This window comes from Daucus carota, chromosome 3 (assembly GCF_001625215.2).
Source record: "Daucus carota subsp. sativus chromosome 3, DH1 v3.0, whole genome shotgun sequence".
Lineage (NCBI taxonomy): Eukaryota > Viridiplantae > Streptophyta > Magnoliopsida > Apiales > Apiaceae > Daucus > Daucus carota.
In genome coordinates this window covers 57593332-57609392 of record NC_030383.2, presented here as the reverse complement: position 1 = coordinate 57609392, position 16061 = coordinate 57593332, and the positions used below count along the sequence as shown (strand labels likewise).

Below are 16061 nucleotides of genomic sequence, written 5' to 3'. Positions count from 1 at the left end.
GCTTGTTTACTCTGTTTCTATATTTTGTTGAGAATCTAGTATCACATATAATGGGATATATATAGCATTAGTATATCTGTAATTTCTTGGGGTCTGGAGATGGAGTAAATGTATAATGTAATTTTAGTCCTCGCATGCATGTGATATTCACTTGATTACAATCACTTCTAATTTCCTGGAAAATCCGATGTACAAAAGCGAGATTTATCATTCAGACTTTCCTTTATGTCCGCTTTTAGTGTCAAGTCGACGTAATTAACGCGTATAGAAGCAGACACATAATTGTATGCATGAACGATGGCTAGCTCGGTTTTGTCATGCAAAAATAATTGCTAAAGGGCCCGCTACACTAGCCTGACATCACATAATTAAAACAGCAAGAGGTAGTCATTGGTTCATGCAAATAATTTGAATATTTTTTCCATCCCATCTATTTCTATAAAATTTTCATTTTGGGATGTCTTACTTACTGCATGTTTCCACTACTTCATGCTTCTTTTTCTAAAAAGTCCGCTTCTATTTTTCTTGACTCGTTTGTATAAAAAGGCAGAAGTACTTATAAAAAGTTAAAAATGTTATTTTCTTCTCCAAACAGTTTAATCAGTATTAATTTTTTTTTTTGAAAGAATCAGTATTAATTTTATTTATCATTTCTAATCCACTTCTTTATTTTAAAGCAGAACCACTTTTTTAAAATTATCCAAACTGCCCATTAATTATATACATTCCAAAAATAGTAGTAAAAGTTTATAATATAAAATTTTAACTATATCCACTACTTTCTTGCATTACATCCACTTTATATATTAAATATTAGTTGTTCCGACCATTTTACTCGCACTACACCCACTTTATACATTAAATATTAATTGGTCCCATTACTTTACAGCTCCCCGGAACGGAGGGAGTAATACTTTATATGTTTTGGAATCGTAAAAATCGATAATTTTGATATGTTAACAATCAATAGATATTTTCGATTAATGATTTGGAGAATCGGATATATTATAAATCGTAGTAACATTTAATCTATTATTTTAATTCCTGTGTTAATTATTAGTCCATTATTATTTTTACTTTTTAGAATTATAATTACAAATACAAAAAGCTTATGAAGATACAATCAAAAAAATAGATATAATACAATAGATATAATAATTCTAATATAAAACACATTCATAAATATAATATAATAGTAATTCACGTGACATACGTACAACCATGCCATACGAATACATATCAACAAAAAACATTAGGAAAAAGATGTGAAGATACCGTAATAAGAGTTAATATTATATATAAAACCATCTCGTGCATACAAATAATATACAAATAAACCAAAAATAATATACCCTAGAAGTTTCAACATCCACTGCCAGATCAAAATCTTCGAAAAATAAACCGATCAACATCTTAAACATAAATCACCCCACATCAGGCTCGCCAGCTTTCCTTCTCATCTCTATACAAATCATTATATAAAATTTTATTAATATCAAAATATGAATATGTCAGAGATAAAAAACAGGGACACAATAGTTCATGAAGAATATGTCAACGATATATAAGATGATAAAAGATAAGGCATGACCAAAGAACTAGACAAGAGTTTAATACTGCACAAGTAGTTCGGACTTAAAAATAATATTATTTGAGGAATTAAAGACGAGCACACGATTTCATGAAAAATATTTCAAAATATACATAAAAGAATAACAAAGAGCTGATGATAATAAATGATGTTGCTAACAGTATAACAATGCTACTAAATAAACACGAAGACAAAAGTCAAAATTAAGAGGTGGCCTAAAGGAACATACAAGAGGTTAGTACTGCACAAATAGTTCTGCGTTAGAACATAATATAATTTTATATTGTATTTTTATTTAATTTAAAATTATGATTTATTATTAGCAAATAATTTTTCTCATCATTTTAAATATATATAAAATAAAATTGGGGTTTTTTCATAAATACCTAAGTCCAAAATTGTTTTTGCGAAAATACTATATCTTTTTTAAATATTTTGCAAAAATATCAAATTTTGAAGATATTTGCAAAAATATTGTATGCAACCCGTTGCAACCACATGCAACCTTACTTGAAACCAGACGCAACCATATTTGCAACCCCTGCAAGGCCAATTAACTGAAGTTGCATCTGGTTTGCATCCAGGTGCAAAGACGGAACCAGAAAATTTTTTGGGGGGAGGGCGAAATTTTACTAAAAATTTTCTAAGGACAAAATACTACAAAATTATGAATTTTGGGGGCTAAATACTACAAATTATGAATTTTCGATCATATAATTGACTATATATAAGGGTTTGGGGAAGGTTTTGGGGGGCCCAAGGCCACCCCATACCCCCCCCCCCCCCCCCCAATTACTTCCGTCTCTGTCTAGGTGGTGACCGTATCTTTCCAAATATTTTCTAAAAAGTTAGTATTTTTGCAATATTCTTAGTAAAATCGCAAAAAAACTTAGAAAAAAGATATTTTTGACCTGTGCATTGGACGGGCTATAAGCTAAGTAGACAACAAAGAACACAGATTGCTATTAGAGTAGAAGGTAATGAAATCAATTAATCGTCTTATTCATTTAAACTCTACTCAATTAGGTTTTATTGTGAGTAATCTTATTTTAACTCCTTATTTATCTTTATTTTACATGCTTACAGAGTTACCGTGCAAATATAGTGGACAAGGAGGGAAATATTGCAGGTAACACCGGTCCAGTTACAAAGGTTATGGAGGTTGTTTAGGTACCAAGAATGGATTGAAGAAGATGATAATAAAGTGTTCTTCCATTTGACAAGGGATTGTGCTTCAGTTTCTGTGGATGATGTTATATTTAGTGGAAAAACGAAAAAAACCAGGAACAGAACAAGAGCGAAAGGCTTGTTAATTATTTCCATGCTTGGTTACTTTGTTCAGGATCTAGTAACATATATCATTGATTTAGAGTAGTAGTAATAAATTGTCGGTCCTCGCATGTGAATACAGCTGAGACTAGTTCAGCTCCAATTTTTCTCCAGGAAACTCATATGTAGCTTCTTTAATCAAAGTGAGCCCGGACAGTCTACTTTAATTTCCAAAGGTCATCAAGTCAAGCTACTTTATTCTATCCTTGACACTGTTTGTAGTTTGTAATATAACAAACGGTTTTTCTAGTGTGTGGCCATGGGCACACACTAACAACCACTTTTTGTTGAGGTGGAGAGCTTTTATTGGCCAAAACCTCATTAATAATCATGGCCCCCTGCATATGCACAAAAATCATGACCAGTAAAAGCTCTCCACCTCAATAAAAAATAATTGTTAGTGTGTGCCCATGGGCACACATTAGAAAGACCCTATAACAAAAAGCATGACCATATTATTTAGAAAAAGCAGATGTAAAGAATGTTGACTCACTACTTTTGCTTTTCCTTATAGCTCATAATAAAACAAGAAGCAAAGACTTATAGAGTCAAGTCAATGATGTGACAGTCCAGGAATCCGGGGGTCTGGATTCTGACGTCACCACATAAAACCCATTTTTAAAACACTTTAAAAACCTGTAATATTTTTATTAATGAAGATCCAATAGAATTTAAAACTTGAAAACATTAAATAAAGGATTTGAATGAGAACATAAATCAAATGATTTCAAAACCTGACTTTTAAATTTGAAAATCATCATAAAAGAATTTCCAGAGAACATTTAAACTTCAATAAGTGACTCGAAAGAGAACATTTTAACCCCCAAAAACAACAGGATCGCTTCCAGGTTACAGTATTGAAATTAGAATCCACCACTAATACTATACAATATTTCTTACCAAGTCAGATCATCTTCGATAAGAAGAATCACTGTCAACTATTCCAGCTTGCACCAACCTCATCAACTTTCCTCACCACTCCCTGACCACTGGATCCTCAACTCTGTCTCCTCGCCTAGCATTAGCCGTATCCACAATCTCAATCAATCATCTCACCTTTAAGCCTTTCTGAAATGTTTAGAAAGGAATAGCAAGGGTGAGCAACAATGCTCAGCAAGTAATAATAAACAATGATAGTTCTGAAATTATATAATAGAAGTTCACGAGTTCAAGATATAAGAGAATTCAACCTGAGTTCATGAGTTCATGGTATCGTATAAGAAGTTCACAATACCTTGCAGCAATTGAATAATGAGGAATTCAATTTTTCCAAAAGAATTATTGAATTGGACTATCACATTTTAATTAAAACCAAGGTTAGGCAGCTGATCAGTTCCGCACTAACCCCGAGCAGGCCCCGCCATGCTCTATCACTGGATCCAAGGCACTCATTGGCCTAACATGACCACGAATCTGGTCCACAGGTTTATATAAAAACAATAATCCAATTCTCTAATTCAATTCAAGAAGCCAATGTAAATCAACAGAACATTATCATAAATATCTTCAACAACAGAATAATTCCAATTCAAACTTTAATAATAATTTATTCATAAATCATGATCCATCATTTCATAAATCACAGTTCAGGAAATCCTCAACTATTCAGTATCCTCCATTATCGGCTAAGCAACTGAATTTAGCCTGCTAAACCAGCATGACAATGGCGGGTTGAATAATCAAGAAGATCCCAATTCATTCAAAGCTCTAACTATCACTGAGCAACACATGCTTCAATGACAATCTGAACTTCGAATTAATTTGTAAAACGGAAATTCTTTAGAAACTTGAAGATTAGAAAGAATGGGTCAGAATACTCGCATTTTCGAACATTGAAAAGAAAGGTATGAATACTTGAAACATATACCAAAGGAATGGATCAGAACATGCAATATATCCAAAAGAAGGGTTTAGGATACTTGCAACACATCAAAAGAATGAATCAGAATATTTGCAATATATCCAAAAGCAGGGTGCAGGATACTTGCCTTAAATCTGACTCCCGTCTCACAGCTCATTCTCATCTTTCCACTTTCACAATCTATGCATCTCATAATCTCTAGACCATCTCTAGCTATACTCTATTCGCCACATTGCTTCGCTTACTCGATTCATCCCTTATTCGCTTTGCAATACCATTCCGACTTTCTGACGTCTTCGAGCGTACACGTCTCGTCCAAATCCTTTACGAGAATAAGATAATGCTATAGTCACTAAACAATATATCGCATATACATATCACGTATATCGATACCCACTTATATACCCCTTTAAACCTATCACATACCACGTAACACATAAGCATGCTTTGATTCTAACATATAATCAATCATATTCCACATAACATATCACCAATCAATTATCATATAAATTCTTATCGAAAATCCGACATCGTCTCGTCTATGTATAAGACTATCCACCTATTATCCTATCTCAACCATTAATCAACCAACGAAATCCAATAGCTATAATCCATATATTCTTATCCAATATCAATCATACGAATCATTTATCACTTCACAATATCAAAACTAACACGTACTTCACATAATCATCACTTGGTAGCACTTAGATCACATATTATCACATTATGCATACTTATCAACAATTATTCACCTTATAGACTCAGCCATATAGTCACATCATATTAAAATAGACGTTATAAGCTTCTGTCTCTCTTTCGTTTCACTTGATTCCGACTTACGGATCAAAAGTTATGCTCAAAACAGTTTTCTCACTCTCCTATCGGCACATAACACATCCAACCAATAGCAGACAACACACAACACATAAGGTTTCCCATCCCAATTGATATTAAATCAAGTCTTGGGTTAGAAATGATTTTTCGGGAATTTTCTGGAATTTTTAAACATTTTTCGGAATTAAAACGGATAAAAGAATCATTTTTCAAATAAATAATCAAGTCCGGATGCTCAAAACTGGACTTGAAATCATTCATAAACAATTGTCGAGCCTTGAACATAATTTGGAAAAATATTTCAAAGCTCGAAACTATTTTTCAGAATTTTTAAATCAAAAAGGATAATTAAATCCAATTAATTAATCAATTAAAATCAATTAATAATTAATTAAAATAATTAATCAATTAATATTTAAATTAATTGACTAATTAAAATAATTAATTACTAATTAAAATTAATTAATAAATCAAATTAGATTTATTTTTGAATAAACAAATATTTAAAAAGCATTTTTGAATTTAAAATCAATAATTTTCGAAATTAAAATAAATAAATAAAATGTTTTTGAAAAGATTCAAAACTCCAAGGTTCACTGTGCAACTTTGTAAACTACTAGGGACTGAGTTGAAAACTTTTAAACTCCAGGGTTCCCACTGTATCGTTTTGATAAGTTTGGGGGTCAAATTGTAATTTGACCCCCGGTCACCACCTCCGACGAGCCTTCGCCGGACTTTCGCCGTGAAACGGCTACAGGGCTCCACACATCACCAAAACGTGCAGATTTATAAATCAAAACCCCAGGAATTCACTTATGCAACCTGATTAAGCAAGGGATCAACCATTTGGCCGGAAAAAGCTTCGAAAGTTGACGTCGCCGTCGACTTCCCCAGATTCCGGCGCCTCCATTACGACTCCAACAATCAAACTAAGCACACGAACATGTTGCTCTCCTTATACTCTTTCCAATGATATATACCATGCTAGCCCAGGTTCAACGAATCAAAATTCCGACTCAAATCAGAATTTTCCGGTGACTTTATTCAAGAACACCAAGAACATGACTTTCGAAGATTAAACTGACTTTTCGAGGTGTTATTGAACTCAAAAATTGACATATGATATACCAAAACGACGAGAAAAACATGCTCTACAACATGGAATCATCAAAACAATCAAACAATCACGTTTGCAAAAATTCACTATTTAAATCATATTAATTCGAAATTTAAAACTTCAATTACTCCCTACCTGTGAATCTCAGGTTGTTTTTGATGATTGATTTGAGTTCTTCTCTTCGATATCTTCGATTTGACTATTCGCACGCTCGATTCTGACTCCAATAACACCTTCAAATCTTTGTTTAATTATGAAGAACACGAAGAACACCGCTCGGTTTCTCTCGGTATTCGTGCAGAGAAACCGGTGAAATGATTTTACGGGTGAAAATAAGCTCTAGAAAGGTATATTTATATTTACAAATAATTGGTACCCCTTTGGATCGTTTATGGCATGAAAATACATATTTAATAGCTTTATATTAAGAAAGTGGGGTCCAATCGGTACTTGTTTTCGAGATAATCATCAAAACGGGGCTTTTTAACTCAATTATTGGTCTGCGGGTCCCACTGCAATTATTACATGATAAGGATGAAAAAAAATATCCCGTTTCACGTTTATCGAGACAAACTGGATAATTATCAACAATTCAACTACCCGAAAAACTCCGCCGGACCGACTCCGGGAAAAACCGTACTCCGGATCGAAAAAGTCAAAACACGAAAAGTGTCCGGAATATCTAAATTAGGCTAAAGGTGAGTTTTGTTGAAACTTCCGGGAAGAAAATTTGCTACCTCGTTACGAGTGGACGGTTTTACAGAAGTCCAATAATTAATAAATAAATATAAATATACGCAATTAAATCCGTAAATCGATTATAAAATCATCTAATATTCCATAAATCGATATGAAAATATCCAAATAAACTATATTTTCTCCTGAGCATGTAGAAATTGAAATCTCTCAAATACGAACACATATGAGCAGTTAACGCAATAAACCAGATAATATAAAATTCACAAAAATTCATATATTAATCATATAATATTAATAATTCATCATAACTAATTAACAACAAATTCACCAATACCACTTAATCACATAACACATATATTCACATAATATTAATACAGAATTTTCAAAACAATATTTGAAAATCCGTTTTGAAAATACAGTTATCTATCAATAACACAATAACCCGGGGTTTAAATATAAACCTTTGAAAATTCATTAAACTGGAATAAAATATTAAATATTATTCCTTTCTTTTTAAGAAAATCATTTATAATATTAACAAAAAATATTTTTAAAAATCCGGGTTATTACAATCTACCCTCCTTATAGGGATTCCGTCCTCGGAATCCGAGAAAGAAGGAGGACGCATAATTTGTAAAATCCATATTAATCCATAGAACAAGTATCATCACATACAACTATTCACAAATCATATCACTATTCCATTAAAGCCAACAATTATATTTAGACAAATAGATTTATAATAATCAAATCTAAATTTAATAATATGGGATATTACATTCTACTCCCCTTATAAGGATTCCGCCCTCGGAATCCGCAAAGAGAACTCAAACGTATCACTTATAAGATTCCACTATACGCTTCGTAATAACGTATCATCATTCACCTTTGATCGGCCTTGGCATACCTTTGACTTTAAAGAAATTTGAGAATCAACTTTCACAATTGCAGAATTCATTTCCCAAGAATCAATCTTTGGAAATTTTGAACAGAACAAGATGTTTTCAAGGTAGATCATATTTGAATAAAGGAGTGACTGAGAGATCTATATGATCAATGAACTTGGTGTTGCGTGTCCACATTAGACACTACTAAAGGTTGTTAACCTTCTTGTAATCACAACACACACAAGTGATGGCGTCCCATCCAACTCCTATCACACAGACAGGTATACCTTGTGTCCCCTATAAATAGGGTTGTTCATCCCAGTCAAATTGAAGAAATGTTAAGGAATCTCAGAGAATATCAAGGAATATCAAAGAATCTCGAGAATATCAAGGGATATCAAGGATGATGAAAGAATATCAAGGAATATCAAGAAATGTCAAACAATATCAAGGAACATCACTATCTCTTCACAACAAACCTTTATCACACATCTTTGCTTTCCAACTCATACCAATAATCAATATCAATGTCATCGTAGAATTTGAGAAATTGAAGATCTCATTTATCAAAACTTTTGTAGAAAAGATATCATGATAATATCTTACTGATGAAAAAAACCATCAAAAGAATCTTTAGTTGAATAGAGGTATTGCCAAGGTCTTCTCAGATTCCGACTCTACTTCAATAAATCATTGTACGATATATGTCTTCTTTTCAACGTTCTTGATGATCAATCAATTTGACCCGTAATAGCCTCGTAAGATGTCATCGTAGACGTTATCGTTCGTAATAAGTCTGGCCCAAGTAGTTCACGTTCTTATGCTTCATCCAATTGCCTTTGAAGTCTATAACACAACACGTAGCATATCTTCGATTTTCTGAATCGTCGCCCTGTGGGTTATGGGCCCACCTTGTCCCGCTTAACTTAAAGCGTCATCGTCGAGAATTAACATTCTAACTTACTCGCAAATATCGCTTCTAATAACCTGAATCAACTTTACTTACTCTCTATCATGCACTTCTCATCTATCAACCAATCTCTCCTTCTAATCCAATACAACTCATACTCTACACTCACTCTTCATATCTTCACTCAAAACAATATACATCTTCCAAATATCTGACATGGTCAACATACTATGAACCATGCATTTATATTATCCTCAAATCAATACAATAATCCAAATTTAAATATGCAGTATAGTCAGAATACTCTGAACTCTGCATTTTCACCATTCTCAACTCAATCATTCATTATCAAACTCTTCTATATAGGTCTAATACTGACCTTTCCCACAATTCACCATCTCAAATACTCAATATACTAGAAATCATATGTCTAAACTTAAGAATCCTAATCTCTTTTAGATATCCACACTTAACTTGATCATCTAACTAAACTCTATGCTTCACTCACATCTCTAGACTATTCCTAAATAGTCCGACCATACCTCTATGTGAGGTTACACCACATTCCTCATCAATAGAACTTAAAACTATAATCTATATTCTAATTTCAAATACTTATAACCTGTCGCTCTGATACCAACTGTGACAGTCCAGGAATCCGGGGGTCTGGATTCTGACGTCACCACATAAAACCCATTTTTAAAACACTTTAAAAACCTGTAATATTTTTATTAATGAAGATCCAATAGAATTTAAAACTTGAAAACATTAAATAAAGGATTTGAATGAGAACATAAATCAAATGATTTCAAAACCTGACTTTTAAATTTGAAAATCATCATAAAAGAATTTCCAGAGAACATTTAAACTTCAATAAGTGACTCGAAAGAGAACATTTTAACCCCCAAAAACAACAGGATCGCTTCCAGGTTACAGTATTGAAATTAGAATCCACCACTAATACTATACAATATTTCTTACCAAGTCAGATCATCTTCGATAAGAAGAATCACTGTCAACTATTCCAGCTTGCACCAACCTCATCAACTTTCCTCACCACTCCCTGACCACTGGATCCTCAACTCTGTCTCCTCGCCTAGCATTAGCCGTATCCACAATCTCAATCAATCATCTCACCTTTAAGCCTTTCTGAAATGTTTAGAAAGGAATAGCAAGGGTGAGCAACAATGCTCAGCAAGTAATAATAAACAATGATAGTTCTGAAATTATATAATAGAAGTTCACGAGTTCAAGATATAAGAGAATTCAACCTGAGTTCATGAGTTCATGGTATCGTATAAGAAGTTCACAATACCTTGCAGCAATTGAATAATGAGGAATTCAATTTTTCCAAAAGAATTATTGAATTGGACTATCACATTTTAATTAAAACCAAGGTTAGGCAGCTGATCAGTTCCGCACTAACCCCGAGCAGGCCCCGCCATGCTCTATCACTGGATCCAAGGCACTCATTGGCCTAACATGACCACGAATCTGGTCCACAGGTTTATATAAAAACAATAATCCAATTCTCTAATTCAATTCAAGAAGCCAATGTAAATCAACAGAACATTATCATAAATATCTTCAACAACAGAATAATTCCAATTCAAACTTTAATAATAATTTATTCATAAATCATGATCCATCATTTCATAAATCACAGTTCAGGAAATCCTCAACTATTCAGTATCCTCCATTATCGGCTAAGCAACTGAATTTAGCCTGCTAAACCAGCATGACAATGGCGGGTTGAATAATCAAGAAGATCCCAATTCATTCAAAGCTCTAACTATCACTGAGCAACACATGCTTCAATGACAATCTGAACTTCGAATTAATTTGTAAAACGGAAATTCTTTAGAAACTTGAAGATTAGAAAGAATGGGTCAGAATACTCGCATTTTCGAACATTGAAAAGAAAGGTATGAATACTTGAAACATATACCAAAGGAATGGATCAGAACATGCAATATATCCAAAAGAAGGGTTTAGGATACTTGCAACACATCAAAAGAATGAATCAGAATATTTGCAATATATCCAAAAGCAGGGTGCAGGATACTTGCCTTAAATCTGACTCCCGTCTCACAGCTCATTCTCATCTTTCCACTTTCACAATCTATGCATCTCATAATCTCTAGACCATCTCTAGCTATACTCTATTCGCCACATTGCTTCGCTTACTCGATTCATCCCTTATTCGCTTTGCAATACCATTCCGACTTTCTGACGTCTTCGAGCGTACACGTCTCGTCCAAATCCTTTACGAGAATAAGATAATGCTATAGTCACTAAACAATATATCGCATATACATATCACGTATATCGATACCCACTTATATACCCCTTTAAACCTATCACATACCACGTAACACATAAGCATGCTTTGATTCTAACATATAATCAATCATATTCCACATAACATATCACCAATCAATTATCATATAAATTCTTATCGAAAATCCGACATCGTCTCGTCTATGTATAAGACTATCCACCTATTATCCTATCTCAACCATTAATCAACCAACGAAATCCAATAGCTATAATCCATATATTCTTATCCAATATCAATCATACGAATCATTTATCACTTCACAATATCAAAACTAACACGTACTTCACATAATCATCACTTGGTAGCACTTAGATCACATATTATCACATTATGCATACTTATCAACAATTATTCACCTTATAGACTCAGCCATATAGTCACATCATATTAAAATAGACGTTATAAGCTTCTGTCTCTCTTTCGTTTCACTTGATTCCGACTTACGGATCAAAAGTTATGCTCAAAACAGTTTTCTCACTCTCCTATCGGCACATAACACATCCAACCAATAGCAGACAACACACAACACATAAGGTTTCCCATCCCAATTGATATTAAATCAAGTCTTGGGTTAGAAATGATTTTTCGGGAATTTTCTGGAATTTTTAAACATTTTTCGGAATTAAAACGGATAAAAGAATCATTTTTCAAATAAATAATCAAGTCCGGATGCTCAAAACTGGACTTGAAATCATTCATAAACAATTGTCGAGCCTTGAACATAATTTGGAAAAATATTTCAAAGCTCGAAACTATTTTTCAGAATTTTTAAATCAAAAAGGATAATTAAATCCAATTAATTAATCAATTAAAATCAATTAATAATTAATTAAAATAATTAATCAATTAATATTTAAATTAATTGACTAATTAAAATAATTAATTACTAATTAAAATTAATTAATAAATCAAATTAGATTTATTTTTGAATAAACAAATATTTAAAAAGCATTTTTGAATTTAAAATCAATAATTTTCGAAATTAAAATAAATAAATAAAATGTTTTTGAAAAGATTCAAAACTCCAAGGTTCACTGTGCAACTTTGTAAACTACTAGGGACTGAGTTGAAAACTTTTAAACTCCAGGGTTCCCACTGTATCGTTTTGATAAGTTTGGGGGTCAAATTGTAATTTGACCCCCGGTCACCACCTCCGACGAGCCTTCGCCGGACTTTCGCCGTGAAACGGCTACAGGGCTCCACACATCACCAAAACGTGCAGATTTATAAATCAAAACCCCAGGAATTCACTTATGCAACCTGATTAAGCAAGGGATCAACCATTTGGCCGGAAAAAGCTTCGAAAGTTGACGTCGCCGTCGACTTCCCCAGATTCCGGCGCCTCCATTACGACTCCAACAATCAAACTAAGCACACGAACATGTTGCTCTCCTTATACTCTTTCCAATGATATATACCATGCTAGCCCAGGTTCAACGAATCAAAATTCCGACTCAAATCAGAATTTTCCGGTGACTTTATTCAAGAACACCAAGAACATGACTTTCGAAGATTAAACTGACTTTTCGAGGTGTTATTGAACTCAAAAATTGACATATGATATACCAAAACGACGAGAAAAACATGCTCTACAACATGGAATCATCAAAACAATCAAACAATCACGTTTGCAAAAATTCACTATTTAAATCATATTAATTCGAAATTTAAAACTTCAATTACTCCCTACCTGTGAATCTCAGGTTGTTTTTGATGATTGATTTGAGTTCTTCTCTTCGATATCTTCGATTTGACTATTCGCACGCTCGATTCTGACTCCAATAACACCTTCAAATCTTTGTTTAATTATGAAGAACACGAAGAACACCGCTCGGTTTCTCTCGGTATTCGTGCAGAGAAACCGGTGAAATGATTTTACGGGTGAAAATAAGCTCTAGAAAGGTATATTTATATTTACAAATAATTGGTACCCCTTTGGATCGTTTATGGCATGAAAATACATATTTAATAGCTTTATATTAAGAAAGTGGGGTCCAATCGGTACTTGTTTTCGAGATAATCATCAAAACGGGGCTTTTTAACTCAATTATTGGTCTGCGGGTCCCACTGCAATTATTACATGATAAGGATGAAAAAAAATATCCCGTTTCACGTTTATCGAGACAAACTGGATAATTATCAACAATTCAACTACCCGAAAAACTCCGCCGGACCGACTCCGGGAAAAACCGTACTCCGGATCGAAAAAGTCAAAACACGAAAAGTGTCCGGAATATCTAAATTAGGCTAAAGGTGAGTTTTGTTGAAACTTCCGGGAAGAAAATTTGCTACCTCGTTACGAGTGGACGGTTTTACAGAAGTCCAATAATTAATAAATAAATATAAATATACGCAATTAAATCCGTAAATCGATTATAAAATCATCTAATATTCCATAAATCGATATGAAAATATCCAAATAAACTATATTTTCTCCTGAGCATGTAGAAATTGAAATCTCTCAAATACGAACACATATGAGCAGTTAACGCAATAAACCAGATAATATAAAATTCACAAAAATTCATATATTAATCATATAATATTAATAATTCATCATAACTAATTAACAACAAATTCACCAATACCACTTAATCACATAACACATATATTCACATAATATTAATACAGAATTTTCAAAACAATATTTGAAAATCCGTTTTGAAAATACAGTTATCTATCAATAACACAATAACCCGGGGTTTAAATATAAACCTTTGAAAATTCATTAAACTGGAATAAAATATTAAATATTATTCCTTTCTTTTTAAGAAAATCATTTATAATATTAACAAAAAATATTTTTAAAAATCCGGGTTATTACAAATGATGCCCGACAAAGAAACCTGGAGACTAGTGACATGAAAGATGAAGCTGCCCTGAGAACTACGGAGAAAAGTATTCTTGCAGAAATAATTGCTTTAGTCCCACTACACTGGCTTGACTTCACAAGGTCTTTGGTGGGTGAGAGATCACAGCTCATGTTTCAGTTTTGTAACCGATAAAAATATAATTTCGGGTTATTCCGGAAATTTGATTTATAACCGAAATTAAATGAAAGCAAGGTACATATTAGTGATGAGAATTCAGCAAACTAGCAGCAAATAACTTATCACATTTGCTCCTCTCAGCCGCCTCTCTCCTCTCTTCCTCCTCCATTAGGTTTTTTTTTTTTTTTAAGTAAATCGAGGGGCTTCCACTGGTTTTCTCCGGTGGAAAGCCCCAACTCCTTCATTATCTATCTTTTACTCTCGTTAATTTCTTTTCAATAAAACCCAATTTTTTGGGTGTTTGTGTGTCTCTCCTCTTGGAGTGTGTGGTTTGTCTCCCCTTTTGGAGTGTCTGTTATGTTTTTCTTTGGTCATGATTGGGTTTATTTCGTGTTGGATCTTTTGAAAACGAGTTTCTTGATATTTTTGGTGATCTACAAAAACTGTATCGAATCTGGGACGGTGGTGATTATTGCAAGAGCTCACCTTTCACAATCAAAGATTGTTCATCATTCACGGGTTTACACTTTCGGCATGTCTATAGCTGGTATCCGGCATGTAGATAGCTGTGGTGCCACTTCTCCAATCTCGTTTTATGCTATTGGTGTTTCTGAACATTGGGCTAACAATAGTTTTTATGTGATATGGTCAATTGCGATGTTATTGTTTCCAGAGATTTTGGTGCAATTTGGATCGCTTGGGATGTTTTTGATTTCGTTTTTTGCTTCAAGAATTTTTGAATTCTATCTGTTAAACAATCAGGAAACAAATCATCTAATTGTTTTTAGCATGTTATTTGTTTACCACCTGGTTGTATCGACAGTTGGGGGTTTGTCCCGACTGTATTATATTTAAGTTAATGAAATTCTCTTGCATTTGTCAAAAAAAAAAAAAACAAGAAGCAAAGACTTATAGAGTCAAGTCAATGATGCCCGACAAAGAGTCCCGGAGACTCAGACACAAGCAGTCGAAGCAGACACAAAATAGACTAGTGACATGAAAGATGAAGGTGCCCTGAGAACTACGGAGAAAAGTATTCTTGCAGAAATAATTGCTTTAGTCCCACTACACTGGCTTGACTTCACATGGTCTTTGGTGGGTGAGAGATTACAGCTCATGTTTAAGTTTTGTAACTGATCTAAAAATATAATTTCGGGTTATTCCTGAAATTTGATTTATAACCGAAATTAAATGAAAGCAAGGTACAGATTAGTGATTAGAATTCAGAAAACTAGCAGCAAATAACTTATCCCATTTGCCTGTGTTGGAGCATCTCCTATCATGAAAATACCTTGGCTAAAACTCTACAGACATTTTAGTATTGATAATTTCTTTTTTCCATCGATTAAAAACGTAATTTTCTACACAATTATGCTAATGTTAGTCTAAAAGAATGGAACGAGACAGAATTAGAAAGAAAAAAACCTAGTTGAGTAAGAATGTATATCTACCCACCCACTTGATATGAACGTGTTCATAATGTAAATGAAATGCAATTA

The 16061-nt window shown here is 33.2% G+C and overlaps 1 long non-coding RNA gene across 2 annotated transcripts; it reads right to left on the bottom strand.

The window, feature by feature from the left end:
* Window positions 1–3688: 3688 nt before the first annotated feature.
* LOC135151341 (uncharacterized) lies at window positions 3689–14377 on the bottom strand. 2 transcript variants are annotated; one of them, XR_010290159.1, is made up of 3 exons: window positions 13263–14377; window positions 6871–10380; window positions 3689–3988 (listed from the first exon to the last, which is right to left on the bottom strand). It is a non-coding gene; the product is annotated as an uncharacterized LOC135151341 (long non-coding RNA). The 2 variants fall into 2 exon arrangements; XR_010290158.1 differs by lacking the exon at window positions 3689–3988 and adding an exon at window positions 3997–5103 and having other exon boundaries at window positions 13263–14376.
* Window positions 14378–16061: the final 1684 nt, after the last annotated feature.